This window comes from Alligator mississippiensis, chromosome 10 (genome assembly GCF_030867095.1).
Source record: "Alligator mississippiensis isolate rAllMis1 chromosome 10, rAllMis1, whole genome shotgun sequence".
NCBI lineage: Eukaryota > Metazoa > Chordata > Crocodylia > Alligatoridae > Alligator > Alligator mississippiensis.
In genome coordinates, this window is record NC_081833.1 from 50,877,343 (window position 1) to 50,896,937 (window position 19,595).

Below are 19,595 nucleotides of genomic sequence, written 5' to 3' on the forward strand. Positions count from 1 at the left end.
GAGGGTGCCTGTGTAAACATGAATTGTTTAGGGATGGATTACCATTTTGCATACATTTTAAAGCTCTGAGAGAAGCCATTAAGGGATTAACACCTCCAATTTATGAAAATGCAAGGATGATAAAGAAACAATAGGGGTGACAGCATTGTGTAAACGACATTGATTCATTTCAGAACAGGGCTGTTAACTGCTGGAAATGAAGAAATAAATGGAACAATGGATAGATGCTTTTACCAGCTTGTCATTAATTAGCAGCGAGCACAATTCTTTTATTGTCCTTTTTGAAAAATACAAAATTGGTAGGAAAATACAAGCACTGAACAAATAGATTACTCTGTGTCACTGGGCTGACATCTGCATTTTCTTTCCCCCAAAAGCTGCTCTAATATATCTTGTTTTCCAAATGATATCAAACTTTCAGCCTGGCAGCATGCCTGAAATTAGCTTTGTGTGAAATTCTAAAAAAGACATATTTCCACCTTTAAAATCTTATCATTTAATAAAAGCATAACAAAAATGCTATAGTTTGGGAAAAGGGGAAATAAATATTAGTGATTCCCTGTTCCAGATCTTGGAAGCATAAATAATGTATTACTTTACTGACCTACTGCATAGGATCAACTGTGGTTTTATTTCTGGCAATGCCAGCAGGTTGGAACTGACAACATGTTTCTTTGGAATGTAGAAAAAGATCGTCTCTGATGGAGAATTAGCTGGAAGAAAGTGAGCTTGTTTGGCACAGATCTAGGCAGGGACAGTGCTTGATTATGGCTATCACTCTCCAGCTGCTGTCAGAATGTTAAGTTTGCTTTCTTGAGGCCTGACATCTAACACATTTCTTTTTCTAATTAGTATCCGGTACTGTAAGATGCTGATGTTTTACTGCATGTCAAACACACAGGACTGAAATATATCACTAAACTCAGAGATGGATTTGGGTGACAGGTGTTAGTTTTTCCCCCTTGCAGTGAATTCAAAGTATGTCTCTGTATTTTAGGAGAGAAATGTGGATGAAAATGTTAGTGAGTCTGAACCTCCAATATTCTTGATCAAAGAAACAATGACAAGTAAAATAGGCAAATCAAATACTGACCAGGCCAAAAAGAGTGGATATTGGATTCATTTGGTAGATCAGATGATGAGAAAAGATAAAGGAGAGGAGTCTTGAATTGTTAGTAGACAACAACAGTGAGGAGTACAACAGAGAGAGAAAAGCACAAAAGATCATTTATTTGGTGAGAATATTTATATTTAGCAGTTGGAAAGCAGGACCCAAGAATGAGTTTGGCCCGGTCATAGCCTATTCACACCTCAGTGAAAAAAACTCAGAACATTTCCTTGTGTCCTCAGTCTTCATCTTCTTCAACATCGCATTTTTTATGTACTATGAAATTTTACTGGAAATGATGTACTATGCAAATTACTGGAGAAAACCCCTGTACCTGTCTGCAATGAACCTGGGAGCTTTCCCAACCCAAAATGAGCTTAATCTTTTTTTACCTTTCTCTTGAAACTGTCGCTGAATTTTAAGCAAGACCTGGGAAAGGAATTGCTCAATTTGAGAAGACAACTAAAGAGATTTAAAATTCTATCTATTGCTTGCTTCCCTTCCACTTCTTTGCTCCATAAACCCCTTAGTCCTGCCTACTATGGCTAAGTTGCTGCCTCTTCCTTTTTCTTTCTCTTAGTTTCTGTTTGCTCCTGTTCCACGATAGCCCCTCCAGCTTAGTGTTCCTTTGTTGCCTCTTTCCACTCCCTGTTCTCCTTAATGCTCCTTAATGCTCCCATCTACTAGTTTCTAGTTTTACCACTTAGGCAAAAATTCTGTCCAAGACTGCACCTTTCAATCTGATTCCAAACTGAGTCCAAACTCAGGTTCACCAGCTGATCTGGAAAGAGACATTCAGTTTTGCCCTGAAACCAGGCAATGTTGGTAAGTTTTGCACTATCCAAAGGGTTTCAGCAAAAACAAGCAAGCAGTAAAGTAAATGGCTGAACCTTCTGCAAGCAAAATGGCCATAGCTCACACAGACCAAACCCTCAACGCTCAAGACTTTGTATCTCTCAGATGCATGATACATATCCTACACCCTAACTAAAAGGTTTATTGGTGCTTACCTAGGAGAGGTTCTCATGGTAAACATGCAGTTAAATGCAATTTCCTAAATGGAATCCTACATTCTACGTGGCTGCTTAAGAAGGAATCTTGCAAAGATAAAGGTCTTTCACTCCTTGAGAACAGGAGACTTCAGCCTCTGATCAGATTATCTGACCAATTTTATTGGTGGTACATGTAATGTGTAATGTGTATGTACAGCTGTTTTACAGTATAGCTCTATCCTTTCTTTCCTCTCTTATCAGGAAAGACCTCCCCTTTGCATTTTCTTTTAACTGCCTCTGCTTATAACTGAGCTACGTAACCACAGATATTTTAATCCTGGCACCAAGTTGTCAAAGAAATGTTAACAAAGGCTATGAAACTGTAAAAGGAAGTGTTAAATAAAGTTTCCTCCTACCTATAGTAGAGATTCTTCAATGTACGCAGACATTTTGTAGGCTGTTTAGCATTGTCTTTTCTGAAGAAAACTGTCGTAAAGGCCTCATTATGGCAAAGCACTGCTGTACATGATTTACTATAAGCATGTGAGTAATCCCATTGATTTCAGTATGACGACTGGCACAATGAAGATTAAGGCTTTAGCAGATCAGGCCTAAAATTGATCTCATCACTCTGGATGATTTAGAAATAGTGTTTATATAAATATGTTATGAATTAAGGAATAAAAGAGCCAACCCTCCTTCATAAGCTGCACTTTCTATTTGGGTTGTTTGGCTCAAGGAGCCACATTTTGCTATGTGTAACATTTTACACTAGCTCTCTTAGATATATAGTCCCTTTTCTGCACAGGTTCTCCAGTCTGTGAAATCTCCCAATAAATGCATGGGGGTGCTACTAGAAATTATTAGAGCCACATGGCCAAACAGTCAGGGGGCTGGGGTGGGTTTGGAGGGAGGAGAGGTGTAGTTGAACCCCTCTGCTTCAATTCCTGCCACAAGTTTAGGGAGGAGGAGTCTGGCTTCTTATTGGGGCACATCTGTGAGAAACCTATTTTGGCTCACCTGGATTTTCTCCAACTTGGAGCCAACTAGACCTGTTGCAACAAAAGTGGGGTTCGCGCCTTCTTTTTCAGAATCCTAGATCTGGCCACATGGGGGGGGGGGGGACTTTAAAGTTGGTTCACGAACCCTTCTAGGTTGATGAATTCTATAGGTACCTTGGGATTCAGGTGGATTCTAGGTTTAGGAAGTCTTTTGGTTCTAAACTCTAACTCTGTTTCTTGCTCCAGGGCAAATTCTGTCAGCCTTCTCACTCAGCAGTGAAATGATCTGGTGAAGATTCCTCAGGAAGAAGCTTACCAAGTTTCCTTCTGCAGATCCCCATTGATCATTTAAAAGAAAGACGAGTTCTTGGGCTAGGTAAGTTGTGTTTTAATAGCAATACAGATTAATGCTTTTAAAAAGTTAAAATTCTAAGGTATGAAAGAGGTCAGTCTAATAAGCCTATGATAACTGTGTTACTATTACTCTCATTTTTATTTTTCCATGTAATATCTTGCCTGTGATTATACTACCCACAATATTCTTTATTAGTATTTCATAGACTCATAGAATCATTGAAAATTGGGGTTGGATCTCAGGAGGTCATCTAGTCCAACCCGCTGTTCAAAGCAGGACAATCACCACTAGATCATCCCAGCCAAGGCTTTGTCTAGTCAGGTCTTAAAAACCTCCGAGGATAGATCTTCTACAGCCTCTCTAGGTAATCTGTTCCAATGCTTTACTACGCTTCTAGTGACAGAGTTTTTCCTAAAACTAAAGTTTTCTCTAACCTAAACTTCCTTTGCTGCAACTTGAGACCATTGTTCCTTCTTCTGTCGTCTGCCACTGCTGAAAACAAGGTGGCTTCATCTTCTTTGGAACCACCCTTCAGGTAGTTGAATGCTGCTATTAAATCCCCTGTTAGCCTTCTCTCCTTTTTGTCCACAACCTTTCTGAAGTGGGGGTGGGGGCCCAAAACTGTACTCCAGATTTGGCTGCAGCAGTGATGAATAGAAGGGAAAAATCACTTCCTTTGATCTGCTGGCAACACTCCTACTAATGCAGCCCAGTGTGTCATTAGCCTTTTTTTGCAACAAGGGCACACTGTTGGCTCATACTGAGCTTATTGTCCACTGTAACTCCCAGGTTCTTTTCTGCAGAGCTGCTACTTAGCCAGTCAGTCTTCAGCCTGTACCAGTGCATGGGATTGTGCAGGACTTGCACTTGTCCTTATTGAACCTCATGACATTTCCTTTAGTCCAATCCTCAAATTTGTTGAGGTCCCTTTGAACCCTAGCCCTACCCACCAGTATATCTACTACTCCCCAACTTGGTGTCATCTGCAAACTTGCTGAGGGTGCACTCCATCACCCATCTTCCAGGTTGTTCACTCTCTTAAGTTCTTTCCTGTTGATTTTGCTTTAACTTTCAGATGCATCCACTCCACCGTACTTATCCAACACTTCATTTCAATGCTGGCATGCAGTGTTCCTTACTTGAGTCATACAAGACAAATTACATGCCTCCGATTCAGATTTTTTAGAGCTGTATAACAGGACTCAATTAATACCACCAAATGTCGTCTTTTCCTAAAAAGGTATATGACAAGTGTACCTGATCTAGCTAACCTGAAGACAGTAACCAAGGTAAGATTAACAAGACTTTGGACTATTCCCCACCAAACTGCTTCCTGAAAGGTTAGTATTGCTTCTGACCTGCCCTCAATTGTATGTTGAGAACCTCATTTGAAAGTCAACATCTTGATTAGTTTAGGATGCTTTAGATTCTGAAACTATATTAAGATACTAAATATGGTATTGGGGGTATTGTGTGATCAATAGCTCTTGTCAGTTTATGAAATCTGTTCCAGAACTCGGGTAGAGTAGAAATTTAAAATGAAATAGCTATTTTTGACTTGGCTCCAGGCATTCTCATGTTGGTCATTTAGTGGGATAGTTTAGTTTAATTTTTTTAAGACTCTCCACACCTGGTTTTATATAGAAATAGTTGTTCTGGAACAGCTAGTCCTGCAGAGGTATTCTGGAATAACTGCCCATGTAGGCAAGCCCTAAATAACTTTTTATAAGTACCATAAGTAACTTTCATAATAAAATCCAGTTTCCCTAGTTTGGATGTGAGGCGTTTTGGCAAAACTAGCCAGTGTCTGCATAGATTTTTCTCCACATTTTTCCACTGCCTCTGGGTCCAAGTAGGTTCCAGAGACACTTCAACACAGAATTCAGCAAAAAATGTTTTCCTAAATTAATTGAGTTGTTAGTATTTTGTTACAAAATATGAATAGGACTCTTCAACTTTATAGAAAAGCTGTCAGTCACCAGGTTCATACAGACATGATTAAGATTACAACTGGACCAGGTACTCAGGTGGTATTAATCACTGTATAACCACGGAGGTATGCTAGCATTCAACAGTGAAGGACCTGGCCACTGTTTTCATCTGAATTTTGGGTTTTAGAATATAGCAAAACTTTAAGCAATGCTAGGGGCTTCCTTAATAGCACTCAGATGCTTCACAGAGCATATAATGATAGTTTAGATGTTATAGAGAAATGAAATACTATCCCTTAGAACAGGCTTGCTGACACACATATGAATTATAATAAATTGATCTGCCACCAAGCTGTCAAAGAGATATGAATGAAGCCCAGGTTTATATAGTCCTAAAAAGTTGAAGTGTTGTGCAGCAGTCACAGCTTGCTGGATTTTTCTGAAGTAGTTGGTTTCCACAGTCGTCTCCAGTAGCAGATAAGAGGCCAAGCCCAGGTCCTGCAAAGGACTTAAGTGTCACAGGATTCATTACTGTTACATCTGACTTTTATGTGCCTGGCCCGTATAGTGTCAATGGTGCTGAGTTCATAGGATCATAGGAAAGTAGGGCTGGGAGGAACCTCACAAGGTCATCTAGTCCAGCCCCCTGCTAAAGACAGTGTCATCCCTGACTGAACCATCCCAACCAGATTTTGAGCTCTCTACTAGACATGGGAAAGGGAGGTGCCTCAGGATGGGATCCACACTGAGCAACAAGCCACCCAGGGTAGGCATAGAAGATATAGAAGTTAAACCTGTCTTACACCCTGCCTGTCTCCAAAGCTAGGTATCTCCGCTGTTCTGAGACTCCAAGAAATGAGAGAGACTCCCTATGCCTGAAGAAGGCCACAGCCGCAGCCCTTCCAAAGAAGGGAAAAATCACTTCCCTTGATCTGCTGGCAACACTCCTACTAATGCAGCCCAGTGTGTCATTAGCCTTTTTTTGCAACAAGGGCACACTGTTGGCTCATACTGAGCTTATTGTCCATTGTAACTCCAAGGTCCTTTTCTGCAGAGCTGCTACTTAGCCAGTCAGTCTTCAGCCTGTACCAGTGCATGGGATTGTGCAGGACTTGCACTTGTCCTTATTGAACCTCATGACATTTCCTTTAGTCCAATCCTCAAATCTGTTGAGGTCCCTTTGAACCCTAGCCCTACCCTCCAGTATATCTACAGCACCTAAAAGCTTGCCAAGAACTTTTTTCCAACTACTCAGTTGGTTTAATAGAAGATATAACATCTACTCAAAAAACCTTGCCTACCCATGTCCTTAGACCAACATGGCTACAACCAAAAGCCCATTTTATATTAAATAGTCATTGGATGAAAATCTGGAATAGTCCAGAGATGGAAAACCCAGATCTTTCCCCACATAAGCACCTGAACCAAGGTCCTGTTCTAAGGTAGCACTCCCACAGGCTACTACAATATTGAATGAAAGCTGCATTAAACCCTTTTTTTTTAGTTTCTTGTAAATTTTGCAAGCTTATGCATATGGATTTGAAATAGCTGCTGCGTAGAGCTGGTCAAAAATGCTTTCAAAGTTTTGTAGATTTAAAGTGATTTTTTTACAAAAAGAAAAAGAAAAAATGATGAAAAGGAAGAACACTTTGATTGTCATAGGAAAAAAATTTAGTTTGAAAAAATAATTTCCTGTTACACTTTTCTTTTCCTATCCTGACAATGCTATTGCAAGCTAGGCTTTCTGTCCAACATAAAACATAATACCAATCCAGTTTTTCCTATTTATTTGTGAATTTAGTATGTATATCCATTTAATAAAAGGAGGAGGGAAATGGATGCAGCCCAAAAGGGCAAGGTGAACAGAGAACATTCACCACTCCCTGCTGAATCATTCATGAAGGGAAACAGGAGGAATCCACAGTTTGATGCCTGACATTCCCCAATCTATAAAACACGGGGAAAAGAGAGTTCTGAAAGAATTTTGGCCACATTTACATTCATACACTATGAGTTTTACTTATGTCCTCATAAATAAGTTATCTTTAACTGCAACCAAAAAAGGATCTTGTACAGTTTAGTACCACTTTATGGCTGACATTGATTTAAAACACTCCATAAGGGGCACAGTACTACAGGATCAATTAAAAGTAAATGCAGTCATGAAAGTTACATGAAGTACTGTCTGACAGGGCCTTTCAGACAACATTCTTCATATGGTTGTTTGCTGCTTGAACTTTTTTTCCCCTAAAAAAGTATAAAATAGCTATATATTTAGTTTATTTGATACTAATTAATGGGCTTATGAGGGGAAAGAAAAACTCCAAAAGTATAGTCTGACTCTCTGCCAAAGTCCAGATAAAAATCTGAAACAGTTTAAAGAGGCTTTTAACTCACCATTAGTCAGTAAAAACACGGAGTCAACTATCTTTCAAAATAGCCACCAAGCAGGTACCATGGATGGAGGGATTCACCCAAAAAGAGCCATAAAGTCATTGGAGTTAATTACGAATTCATTCTTTTCCTATTTAAAACAAATCTAGCTCTGTTTAGCGCTTTCTATTTCCAACCTGAAATTTAAAAACAGAGGTGAACTTGAAGTAATAACTTTGGGACTGGATGGTACCTAGGTTTTTTGTGCACTGGGAGAGATGGGGGAAGGGTATAAGCAGTCTTCTGTGTCCACATTACAGGCAGGATTACAGACTTTGTGACTGCAGGAGTTGCTTTATCCCTTCTTCCTCTGTGTGATGGCAAGACACAAAAGGAGACGCATGAGAGACAGGACTATAATTCCAGTCAGCTCCCTGCACCTTCAGATGAGCTGTCCAGCTGCATAGCATGAAGTACATTGTACTCCACAAAATGGTAGTAGCAGGTGCACAGCATCTACACTGTTAGGAAGCATGGCTTACTCTTATGTACTATATCTAAATCACACATTTGGGCCCTTAGTGGAGTTTACAGCATCCTGAAAAAGGGTAGAAACGAGGCATCCAGAGTTAGTTCTTTAAGCAACACTAACTTCACACTTTTCCTGACTTAAAGGATAAAACCCAAACAGGGAAGTTTTATATTGATAAAAGGGGTAATAGAGCAATATTCGTTATAAATGAAAACTGCAGTGTGGTTTAAATTACTCTCACTTAAATCGCCTGTTTCCCAAAATAACTTCTAAGAAAGAAACTTCATGAAACAACCAACACTGACAGAGTTTGAACCATATGACTTAATAGGGCTCTGTAATTTGAATTTCTTCGTGTCTAAGGAAGCTGGAATTAAATAACACAAGCATGTGTAGTAGTTTCACTTTCTGAAACTAACCTTTTGCAGGAGTATTATGCCTCAGAGATTTCAAACATGGCACTCATGCCAATGGACAATACCTGTTTATACCCATATCCACTGTCCAGTTTGCTCCTTGAAAAAAACTGGCAAGCAAGTGAGGAATATTTTGTATCTGATAGTGTTGTATTCCTATAGTAAAAGCTGCTGGTGTATTTTCATGTTCTTTCAATCCATTCTGAACACTTAAAAAAAAAAGCCATTTTAATGCTATCTATTTCATTTTAAATTGTATTAGTTACAAAAATCCCCTGCCCTCCACTACTCTCAATGGCAAAAAACAAAGAATGTCTGCATTTTAGAAATGTCATTGCTAAGCCCTTCTTGATTGCCAAAAACATCATTTATTGTGTGTTCGCCCACCCTGCAATGATCTGCCAACGTTTTATTGACTTTCAGTTAGAACTGGTTATACCAATTTCCTGAAAAATAAGCAACTCATGAGATGGCAGTTTGTTGGCAAGTAATTTATTTTCATGGTGAGATAGGGCACTTCATTTCATTTATATATTGCACAGGCTCATGAAGGTCGTTGTTTACTGACTACCTAGCATAAGAAATCATAATTTATATTATAGGCCTCAATTTGGCAATGTGATCCAGCTGTATGGTTAGGTAGGCCTCTATAGAGTCCCAAAGTCTCTAGTGGGACTTGGCACATGCAGAAAAACAGCTATAGATTGAATGTATTTTATCATATTGGTATATTAAATGCTGCTCACTTCATTACCTAATACAAATCACTATGTAGCTCTCAAGCAAATAGTTCATTACATTCTCTAGTCAACATGGTACTGTCAGTTACACAATAATTACGGTATGTATGTGCTTACTTAAATTACCAGATAATAATATACAAGAATATGCAAATCATTAGCCTGTCATAACGTGGTACAATATGAGCTAGGAAAATACTGTGTATTTATGTTTCCCTACAGGTAACACAAGTACTTATGTGTTATTTGTACACTGCAAACCGAAATCAAAGAAAATGTACATTTTCTTAAAATTTCATTCTAGCTATTATGTTGGATGATATTGCACTTGTCTGGACTTGCATTAATGACAGTACACAAGGGATGTGTCTACACAAGCCACTTTACTGCGCAGTAGAGCAAATTACTGTACAGTAAGTATCAGCATCCACATGTGCAGACACTTACTGCACAGAAAATCACTCTACTTGGGAGTAAATTTGCTCTCTGTAAATACAGGGAGCAAATTAACTCCCAAGTAGTTACTGCACAGTAGTGCATGTATAGACACTGGCCGGGAGCAAATAGCTCCTGGTCAGCCCCACCACCAGGGTGCCACCCTTAGCCTAGCCCCAGGGCCATAGGGCTGGCAGCTTCTCTAGCCCCAGAGCTGGGGTGGCTCTTTGCCTGCCTCAGGGATAGGGTGGCTCTTTGCCTGCCCTAGCCCCTGGGCCTTAAAAGCCCGTCTGGATACCAAGGCCCTGGGCCACCTGCAGCCAGCCTCTGGCCACTGCAAATAACAGCAGAGGCCTGAGGCCAGCCACAGCATCCTGCCCAGGCCCAGCACTTCTCCCTGGTATTGCCTTGCCAGACATCTGCCAGGGCTGTGCTGCATTGCACTGAGTGCTGCAGCCAGCTGCCAGGCCCAGAAACACCTGCACCCAGCCTCCAGCCACCAGGTCCCACTCCAGTTTGCCCCTGGCCAGCCACAGCAGCCTGCCCAACCCCGCCGCTGGTCCCAGGCATAGCAGCACCACATGCCTGCCTGTCCTATGCCATACCCCTGTGGAGTAGGTGCTCTAGAGTGTGCATCTATGAGGGGCTGCCAGGCCACATGTGGGAGTGCAGGCATGACTGGTCAGCATGCCAGTGTCACATAAGGTCAAGGCCTTCCAGGCACAGTAGGTCACTGTCACCAACCAAAACCACTGGTTGGGGACTGCCTACAAGTCTATGCCCTTTATGTGGCACCTGGACCAGATCCTTGTACCCCAAGACCCTGGCCACAGCCATGCTGTGTACTCAAGCACAGGCAGCCTGCCCAAGCCTCTACTGCAGCCTGGCACATACAGCAACACTTCACTGGAGGAGGGCTCCTCAGGCCACCAGGAGCCCATCCCACCATGTTCTCCACTCCTCGCTTCATCTAGCAGCTCTGGGAGCCCAGGCCAGCACCTGCCCTGCTAGCTCTGGGGGTGCAGCCCCGCCCAGGAAGCCAGGCTGGCCATGACACTACTAGCCCTTAGCAGCTGCAGCTCCTTCCCAGAGGGGGCTTCTGCCCAGACAGCTGGACATCATGCCTCTGCACCCCAGGACACTGCCAAGAGCTGAACATCCTTGCTGCCAGTGGGGACCAACTCAGGCCACTAGGCACACCTGCCATGCCCACCTGGTAACTCCCACACTAGGGGGAGGGCTCTCCACAAACCTGCCCTTGCCCCTGCCCCTTCCTGCCTGGCGTACTGGTGCTCCTCTTGGCCCCTGGACTCCTCACTGTGCAGGGAGGCAGGAGACAGTGCAAAACTTTATTAAGCATCCTGTGCCCCCTCAGCTAGGCGGGCACAGGCCTCTCACATGTCAAGGAATGCATTGAAGTCAGCAGTTATTGTCCTTGGCTGTGGGTCAGGGATGTGTAGTGCAGCCATGGGTAGCCCTTCGGGCAGGAGCAGAGATTGCAGGGAAGTTCAAGCTTGCCCTCTGTGCTGTTGAAGCTCCAGGTCCCATACTAGGCTTGCAGGTGTGCCTGGGGCACCCTGGTAATCAGCAGCAGCAGGGCACAGTGGGTTGGGCAGCTCTCGGGCCACACAAACATCTCCTTGCAGAGCACCTGGAATACTCTCAGCAGGGGTACACTCAGGGTGCAGCACCAGCATGGGGGGCTGGCCCCAGGGCACATCTCCAGAAAGGCCCCCTGGGGGGAAGGTGGGTGCACTACCAGTCATCAGGGAGCTACAGTCATCTAGAAGCCCCACTTCCCTCCAAGTCTGGGCACCGTGGGCTTGGCAGCAGCACAGGAGACAGGGTGGCCTGCAGGAGGAGAAGTGGGGAGTGCCTCTGCAGCCATGGCAGCAGATACTGCCAGGAGGCTTGTCCCAGCCCAGGAATGGGGTAGGAAAGGCAGGCTGCCTGCAGCCAGTACCCAATGACCTACCTGCCCCTGCAGAGTAAGTGGAGATGGGGGACTTGGCTAACAGCCACCTGGGCCACAGCTTGCCTGGCTGATTTACTATGGTCCCTGGATACCCGTGCATGCACACCGCCCAATCTGAGGTCAGGCAGTGCACAGCCCCCTGGTATTGAGCATCTTATGAAACGTTGCAAACTCTCACAAAAAAATTGCTTTTTCTCCTGGCTCTGTTGGACCTGCAGCTGCACGCAGGGGAAAGGCACCAGCTGGCAGCTGGGATGTGCCATCAGAGTCACGGCAAGCCTCTCCCAGGGCCCTTTGTATATGCTTGCTCCAGCAGCACAAGACCCAGGACCAAATCTGGCTGCCGAACCAGTTGGTCAACATGGCTGAGGAGTGCCTGGTGAACTTGTGGGCCTGGTGGGATGAGGACATCACTTGCATGTAGGAGAGGGATGCCTGTGAGGTGGTGAGAGACCAGTGTGCAGAGAAGAGGGACTGGAGGAGGGACTGGGCAGACCAGGAGCTCAGGGACTCTGGAAGAGAAGCACCTGGAGACCCAGGAGCAGCAGGCTCCCCTAGTGACCAGGGCAGTGGAGGCCATGGAGTAGGACCTCTGATACTGGACACCATCCTGGCCCTGGTGGTCACCTTCATGCCACCTGCTACTTTGCCCCTGGCCACAGCCCAGCCTGCCCCCTGGCAACTGCCCACCATCCAGCAGCAGGCCTCTCACATTGGCCTCAGCTGAGGTGCAGCAGTGCCTCCACCAGCCAGATGCCCTTGCCCAGCTCCTGCCCCAGGTCTCCCACCACCCAACTGTGTTACCTGAGCCCAGCCCTGCTGCTTGTCCCAGCTCCGTGCAGCTGCAGAGCAAAAGTTGCCTGCAGCAGGGCCAGGACCATGCACTGGCCCTCCTGGCCTAGCCCGCTGGCTGCAGGAGGTGGAGATAGATGCACCAACAGAGCAGCAGATGCCATTGCCCCTGGGCAAGACACCTGCTGGCCTCACCACAGCATGTGCAGCCATGGGGTGCTGGGTGCCTGAACAGAAGCTGGGGTGCTGGGTGCCTGTCCCCAGGCTCTGCCACCTAGGCACCCCCACCCCGCTGACCCCCACTCCAGGAGGGCACACAGAGCATGCACTGTAAATAGTCTGCACAGGGAAGAGAGTGCTTTATTGATGGTGGGTGGGGTGGGTGGGGGTGGGGCTCTGTGGAGAGAATGGGAATGGGGAAAGGTCTGTCATGGAGGAGGGAAAGGGAAAGGGCTTTGTCGTGGAGGAGGGAGTCAGGAAGAGGTGGGGTCTGTGTTTGTGGAGGGGAATAAAGTGCTTTCCTGAGAACTGTCCATAGTGCACATGGTGCTGGGGGTGCATGGTAGGGCTGAAGCCTGGAGCCATCTGTCCAAGTGGCCTCTGTGCAGCCACCAGTCCTGGCTGGATGGATGGTCCCACAGAAAGTGGGGCTGGAGGCCCAGGAGTGCATGGATGGCAGCAGTGGTGGAATCTAGGTGCATGTTGTCAGCACAACTTTACAGGGTCTGGATAGCAGCAGCACAGTGGCAGGGGGCATGGGATGGTGTGGTGATCTTGGTTAGGTGGCTGCACCACATGGGGGACTGCCAGGACTGAGACTGACCTGGGCCAGATGGTAGTTGCTGCAGTGGCTCAGCACAGTAATCAGGGTGGTACACAGGAGCCCAGGGCAGTGGACGTTGTTCCTGGGCTCTGGGGATGAAGCAGCACAGTGGGCAGAGGCTCTAGCAACAGAGCCATAGCATGCTGCCACTGCACTCTGCAACCTATTACTTTTTTATTCAAGTACTAAATGACTGCCCAGTAATGACTGTGCGGTCAGTGTCTCGTATAGATGCGGCTACTGTTGTGTCAATGACTCTTTCACACCAGTTATCCTTTCAATCTAATTTTTGACATGGTCTTTCCAGCTGACACAACAAGCTATCTGCAACATTTTATTTCAAAGGTCAAGAGTCTTTGTCTTGACCTTCTAGGAGGTCCATGTTTCTGTTGTAGAGAGCAGGATTAAGAAAGTAAATAACTTCAATGCCTGAGGTCTTTGGTCACTGCAGCTCTGTCATTGGTGTCTCAAAGAAGATCAGAAAGTAGCTGGGAGATATCTGAATATCCTACTGGCTCCAGATCATAGTTTTGACCAAGCATTTACCCCACCAATAACCAGGTCTTCCAATCTTGCACTTTATAAAGGTTTTTCATTATGGGAGGCAGCTTCTTGCCTGTACTGGACAAATTCAGAACTGCCCATAGCTCATTGTGTCCTACTGAATCAGAGGCCTTTTTGATCAACAGAGTAGCTGAAAGACTACTGTTGACCTCTCAGCCTGTTGACCTCTCCGTAACTGTCCATGATCAGTCAGTGGTACAGGATTACTGCACCATCCCTCTACTCTTGGAGAAACTGGCCTGCTCTTCCAGTAGGTGGCGCTGTTCCTTTTGCACTTTGACTCTCTTGAGGATGGCTGTTATTTATTATGACTCTTGCTTTGTCAGGAGTCTAAACTTTCTGGTTTAGGAACCCAAACCATTGTCCTTTTACAGGCAAAACTTCCGGTAAAACACTGTGCATTTTGCTTGCCTGAAGACTATACTCTATGTTGCTTGGGAGAGAGATAAAAATGGCTGGTGTTTATATGTATAGATACAAATATTTTTTGTAGAAATTCCTTCAGAGACAAATCAGGTCAAGAGATTTTAACTGTAAGAAACACCAGCGTTAACTAGAGTTTCTAATTCATTACATAAAGCTGAACTCAAACAAATAAAAATAGACTGATAAATGATAGCTAAAATCTAAGTTGTACTTCAACATTTTATCTGGTTCCTAATGCTTATTGCATTGACTACAGTTAGTTCCTTTACTAATAGTATAGCTAATCAGTTTAAAGCTGATTTTCATTAATAGGGGCAAAATCATGAAAGAAACATCATGTCTAACTTGCATGACATTGGCATTAATCGTGCATTATTTTTCATTTAAATTCTAATTCACTGCATACAGCTGAAGGAAAATCCTACACTCTGTGTGCCTTACATCCCGTCTCTTTCTCTTTGAATGTAGGAGGGCATTGAAGTCATACAACAGAATTATGTTCAGCACCCAAGTGTCTTTTGTTGTAGTCATGACTCTTTTTCAAGCAGCTGATTGAATAGTGTCTTCTATTTATTGGATCAGTGCTATGCCATCACTGTGATCAAAACAACAGGCATGTCATATCATCTCTGTGACTCCCAGTAGGTGCATCATTCCAATTTGCATGTTACAAAGCAGCATCTTATTTTCATAGTCACAGCTGAACAAACAACTCCCCATAGCTTTATAGGAACCACATATAATCATGGAACTTCCTCAAATCTCTTTCACCTTTAATCTCATTCTGCGATATGATTTACATTTTAGAGAACTCCTTCTCACCTATAACTCAGTGGAAAAATCTTTATACAAGATCCACACCCTGCCCCATAAGCTTTTTGGGATACAGAATCTTAAGCTGTTTTTTATAACAGTTTAATATGATGAAGCTATGGTCTCAGTTGGAATCTTTAAATACTAAAGCAGTACAACTATTAGAAATAATAATATTAAGGGCTATTTTTTTCAAAGGTCTGCACAAAAGCAAGAGAAGGTACCAAGTTACTTGAACAGGTGTGGGAAAAACACACACCATTAGTTGCCTTAAGAAGCCTTTCAGGACCCTTCACTCTCAAGTGTCCTGACTCGTGCCACATAGGACATTGTTTTCTGGCAAATATCCTTCTTCAGCATAGAAACTTAGTCATGAGTTGCTGGGCCTAAGAGCAGACCCCTGAAAACAAGGAGCCTCAAGAAGTAACCTGATTTGCTTGCCTCTTGATAATACTTATAATACTTACATAACACCCAAATTATCTGCAGTTCAACAAAGACAAGTGCAAAGTGCTGCACCTGGGCAAAAAGAACCATCAACACAGTTACAGGCTGGGGGATGACCTTCTCAGCGGCACAGCAGGAAGGGATCTTGGAATCATAGTTGACTCCAAGATGAACATGGGTCATCAGTGTGATGAAGTGATAAACAAGGCTAACCACACTTCATCATGCATCAGCAGATGCATGACAAACAGGTCCAGGGAGTTGATGCTTCCCTTCTATGCGGCATTGGTCAGACTGCAGTTGGAGTACTGCGTCCAGTTTTGGACGCCGCACGTCAAGAGGGACGCAGAGAATCTAGAGAGGGTTCAGAGGAGGGCAACTTGTATGGTCAGAGACCTGCAGGCAAGGCCCTATCAGGAGAGACTGAGGGACCTAGATCTCTTCAGCCTTCACAAGAGAAGGCTGAGATGTGATCTTGTGGCTGCATATAACTTCATCAGGGAAGGGCAGCAGGGAACAGGAGATGCTTTATTTACTAGGGCACCCCCTGTAGTAACTAGGAACGATGGCCACAAATTGACAGAAAGCAGATTTAAGTTGGACATTAGGAAGAACTTCTTCACAGTAAGGGTTGCCAGAATCTGGAATGGGCCTCCAAGGGAGGTGGTGCTCTCCCCTACCCTGGGGGTCTTCAAGAGGAGACTGGACAAGCATCTAGCTGGGGTTGTCTGATCCCAGTGCTCTTTCCTGCCCAGGGCAGGGGGTTGGACTCGATGCCTACTGAGGTCCCTTCTGACCCTAATATCTATGAATCTAAAAAAATTACAAATATGAAAATAATTCATTTTATATGCAAATCATAACTTTTTATGCATTTGCAGCCTGTTTGCATGTGTAGTGACATGATTTTGCAGGCATGATTCATCTGGAAGTATATGTGAATGTAGTCAAAAGCAGTGAACATAGTCAAAAGCAAAATAGTTCCAAATGGATTTCTCCCTTGCGTGGTTATTAAGGTGAGAGGGAAAAAAATCTCCTTAATGGCTGCATCTACACGTGACACTGTCACCACAGTGATGCACTACAGCGACGTAGCATCCACAGGTATCTACACGTGACCAGCAGCTCCTTAGCCATAGTGGCGCACACTCCCCCATTCTAGTGCACTGCTACAGCACAGTAACTGCTAAAAATAACTGCACTGCACATATGGTGCAGTACGGGCAGTTACTGTGCCGTGTTTTAGTACTTCCAAAAGGCACAGTAATAACATCACCTTAGGGCAATGTGTAGATGTGCCCAATGATACCAAAAAAAAAAACCCTCCAAAAAAAAACATAATACCAAAAAATGTGTAAACTGTGCCACATGTTTAACATTTATTTCTATTCACTGCATTTTTTAAGAAAACCGATGCAAAATTACAGTGAGCGCATAATATTCAATGAGTGAATTATCAAAGCTTCTGGAAACTAAATAAAGCCACAAGGGTCTTTCATTTGCAATACTGAAGTTTCAAACAACCAATTGAATTAGTGACCAGATTATAGTGCAGAATGATGTAATTGTAGTGACCTTCTACACCAGAAGCAGCTCCAACATTCAGTGATTGAAAAAGAAATGGCTCATCTTATCATTAAAATCCAGCTTGCTTGTAAAATGCCCATGCATGTGCAGTAACACCAATAGCAAGGGCAATGAAGATACACCAGAAAAAATAGATCTTGAAGCATCAGCAGAGTACACAGAGCACATTCTTCTACAATACAAATTCTTCTGCAATGAATATCCCTATTCCTAGCTCTCGTATATCAGGGCAAGCTCTTTCTGTGTTGCCAAATACCTTATAAACTGTCCAGGAAGCATTGTGGCCTCTGTAGTTCCCCTATAAGCATCCATTTGGTGACAAACACACATTGGGTGCGTCTACATGAGATGCTTTACTGCTCATTTGATTACTGCACAGTAAACTAGCCTAATGCACTATTTTCTAGTACCTGTAGATACAAGTCCTATAAATCAGTACATTACATGAATGCACTAAAGCGCACACATGCTCCCAGTCAGTCTAAGCAGCAGGGGGCAACAGGGGCTGGGGAAAGCTGTCCCAGCTCAGCAGGATGCTGCCTGCCAGCTACATGGAGATCAGGATCTGTTCCAATCTCCACAGGGCAGGGAGAGCTATCCTGGCAGCCAGGCAGCTGCCTCCCAGGCATGTGGAGATTGGGACCCATTTGCTCCCAACAGACACACATTCAGATGCATGCTGGGGTACAGTTTAATGCACCTGAATTTTCTGCACAGAAAATTCAGGCACAGTAATTGCACTTGTAGATGCACTGATGCAGGTACAACATAATGGTGCCTTTGGCAGTCATTAACATGAGTAATCCCAATGAAGTCTCCATGACTTCATTGGGACTGCTTATATAAAAGTGAAGGGGCAATAAAAGCTCCATATTCTAGCCTGATGGAATAACAGGGTTGGTTTTAGTAAATGCCCAGTTGGCTGATCACTAATCTGATGCTAAATGCTGTCTTTGACAGGCATTTATAGCCACCATAACTTTTCTGGCATGTAAAAGAACTACAAGATAAAAACATGTGCCTGTTATGTGACTGTATTGTCTACAGGGTATCAACCATCTAAAGAGAATACAAAGAGCTGAGTGCAAAATATCACATTAATTAAAAATAGAAAACTTTAATGAAATGAAGGGGGTCATTATCTGTCCCCATTGCTACACTTCTTGCTCATGTGGAGGGCAGGATAGTAGCTTTTCAGAACAGGCAATTTATTGCTTTTGAAAAATATTTAAATTCACATAAAATACCATGTTACGTGTACTGTATGATTCAATGGTGACTATAATGGGAAAAAATATGTGTTTGTATCCTTTTGCCTCTTCATACTGTAGAAAGAAAACTTGGGCATAAGGGGGATATTTTAGTTTGTTTTTAAGAGATTCATTTCATGAATATGAAATACTTGCTTCTCTGGTTTTGCCGGATGATCCCTTTATCCCTAGGGTTTATAAAGATTTCCTCTCAGTTGTGGTATTGCCAACTCCAGACATTCAAAAGTTTTAATTCAGTCCCACAGAAGTCACGAGATGGGTTGAAAACATTAGAGGGGTCTTTTAGGGAAATGTGTGGGGTCTTTTTAATTTACATTTTGGGTTTGAGCCATTATCTTGTTTGGGGGAAATATTTTCATACTTTTCTCCTCAGCAAGGAAGTTAAAAGTTGCTTCTTAAAAAAGCATCTCATTAATTTTCTCAAGTATTCACATGACTCCAAGATATAGGATTTTAAGAAAAACTGTGACTATCATAGGCCTTGAACTAGAATTTCAAGAGCTGGCCAAACTACAAATGTTTGTGAGAACTTTGATCTAAAAGCTAAAAAAAAAGCCTGAAAGATTGAAATGATATGGTCATAACAAATTGAATCTCTTTCCTCTGAACTACTCATGTTTCAGATACTTTAGTGCAGTGGTTTTCAACCTTTTTGCATTTGCAGACCCCTAAAAAATTTTGAATGAAGGTATGGACCCCTTTGGAAATGTTTAATGGGGTGTAGACCCCTTTGAATTGTAAGTGTGGGTATTCACATACTTTTAATTAATCATAGTCATCTTTCATGGACCCCTTAGACATAGTCTGCAAACTGCCAGGGGCTGAAGACCACTGCTATAGTACCATAGCAAACCTCCAGCAAAAACCAGGAGTCAAGGTCTAATCTCTCTAAGGTTAAATAAATAGATATATGCATGTTAAATTACAAGATAGGAGACAGATGTAATCGGATAATTACTCTGATTTTGACAAGGAAATTGAACAAATCAAAACACATGCAAGTAATACAGAGGT

The 19,595-nt window shown here is 43.4% G+C and overlaps 1 long non-coding RNA gene across 2 annotated transcripts in view; it reads left to right on the top strand.

The window, feature by feature from the left end:
* Positions 1-19,595, top strand: part of LOC109285686 (uncharacterized) — a 107,009-nt gene that overhangs the window by 40,063 nt on the left and 47,351 nt on the right. For both annotated transcript variants that reach the window (XR_009455269.1, XR_009455268.1), the window contains exon 4: positions 3,348-3,477. This is a non-coding gene — a long non-coding RNA (uncharacterized LOC109285686). The remainder of the gene's footprint in view (positions 1-3,347; positions 3,478-19,595) is intronic.